The 2,000-nt window shown below is 35.8% G+C and overlaps 1 non-coding gene across 1 annotated transcript; it reads right to left on the bottom strand.

Annotated features, from left to right (window-relative positions):
- Positions 1–1,617: 1,617 nt before the first annotated feature.
- On the bottom strand, positions 1,618–1,722 carry LOC140497979 (U6 spliceosomal RNA). The gene has a single exon (XR_011964974.1). It is a non-coding gene; the product is annotated as a U6 spliceosomal RNA (small nuclear RNA).
- Positions 1,723–2,000: the final 278 nt, after the last annotated feature.

Raw genomic sequence — 2,000 nt, 5'->3', positions numbered from 1 at the left:
GGAGAGGTGGAAGAGAATAAAAATAAATGCTTGTCAATTTAAAACAGATAAAAAGAATTCTCTTTTAAAATGATTTTTTAAATCAAGCATTTAGCTTCTCCCCCACCCACTCATCATCAACTGAGTAAGGAAAAAGAGAAATATAACCCTTATAAGAAATGTGAATAGTCAATTAAAAAAAAATCTCATGTTTTCCATGTTCCCAAATATATTTCTCATTCTACATCCTGTGACTGTCAACTCTCTGTCAGGTCAGTGACATGCTTCATCACCAAATTTCTGACATCTTGGCTGACATAACATTGATCCAAATAAAGAATATGCTTCTTAATAGAAATCTTAAAATACTAATACACAAGCTTTTCTGAAAATAGGATGGGATTAGATTATCAACTAATATCTACAGTAGATTCAGCAAAGTATCCTACAAGGCTAGCTGGGAGGAGGGAGAAGAGACCCAGCCAAAGCAGCATTCAACAGGACGTTGCTTCTGGCTGTTGCTTTACTCTTTAGAAAAGAGAGAAACCAAAAAGAAGAGTGCTGGAGATTAAAAAAAATAAATAAAAACAAAAACTCTGAGCTACTCCTTGTCCTACTTGCCAGCAAGGTAATAAATACTATAGATTCCAAGTGAAAGATGCATCCTTGAATCCTTCCTACTACTACTAGTATTAATAACAAAATCTTTAGAACATGGATTCTTTTTCTTAATTATTTTTTTTATTTTTATTTTTAATATTCATTATAAGATTTTGAGTTCCATATTTTCTGCCCATCTCTCCCCTCCACCCACCCCAAAACACCATGCATTCTGATTACCCCTTCCCCCAATCTCCCCTCCCTTCTATCACACCCCTCCCTTCCCTTATCCTCATCTTCTCTCTTTTCTTGTAGGGCAAGATAGATTTCTATACACCATTACCTGCATTTCTTATTTCCTAGTTGCATTCAAAACCAATTCTCAACATTCATTCCTAAAACTTTGTGTTCCAACTTCTCTCCATTTCTCCCTTCCCCTGCATCCTCACTGACATGGCAAGCAATTCAATATAAGCTATACATGTGTAGTCATGCAAAACATTTCCATAACAGGCATGTTGTGAAAGACTATCTCTATTTCCCTCCACCTTATCCAGCCACCAATTTATTCTATTCTCTCTTTAAACCCTGTCTCTCTTCAAAAGTGTTTACTTCTAATTATCCCCTCTTCCCATTTGTCCTCCCTTCTATCATCCTCCCTGCCTCCCACTTATCACCTTCCCCCTACTTTCCTGTAGTGTAAGATAGATTTTCATACCAAATTGAGTGAGCATATTATTCCCTCCTTAAGCAAAATGTGATGAGAGCAAGCTTCACTTTTCCCCTCTCATCTCCTCCCTTTTTCCTTCCATTAAAAAAGCTTTTTCTTGCCTCTTTTATGAGAGATAATTTGCTCCATTCCATTTCTCTCTTTCTCCTCCCAATATATTCCTCTCTCACCTCTTAATTTTATTTTTTTAGATATCATCCCTTTCTATTCAACTCACTCTCTGCCCTCTGTCTATATATATATATACACATATATATTTATATAACCCTTCCAACTCCCCAAACACTGAGAAAAGTTTCAAGAGTAGCAAAAATATGGAATGCTTCACAAATTTGTGTCATCCTTGCCCAAGGGCCATACTAATTTTCTCTGTATCATTCCAATTTTAGTATATGTGCTGCCAAAGTGAGCACTAGAGCGTGGATTCTTAAACTTTTATGTCATGGATCCTTTTGGCAGCATGGTGAAACATTTTATCCCCTTCTCAGAATGTTTTTTTTTCTTTTAAATCCATAGTCAAAAGAAATGCTAAACTTCAGTTAAAGGTTCATGAAAACAAAGATGTAATTTTTCACATGTCCAAAATCACACATCCTCCAAATCTATCCACAGACCTCTTCCAGAAGCCCCAATTTAAGAACTCTTGCTATAAAGTATATATAAAACCACCTGAAGGATAAAAACAAAAGCA

The sequence above is a fragment of the Notamacropus eugenii genome, chromosome 3 (genome assembly GCF_028372415.1).
Source record: "Notamacropus eugenii isolate mMacEug1 chromosome 3, mMacEug1.pri_v2, whole genome shotgun sequence".
Taxonomy (NCBI): domain Eukaryota; kingdom Metazoa; phylum Chordata; class Mammalia; order Diprotodontia; family Macropodidae; genus Notamacropus; species Notamacropus eugenii.
The sequence above is the reverse complement of the archived record's forward strand: the minus strand, read 5'-3'. Positions and strand labels throughout refer to the sequence as shown.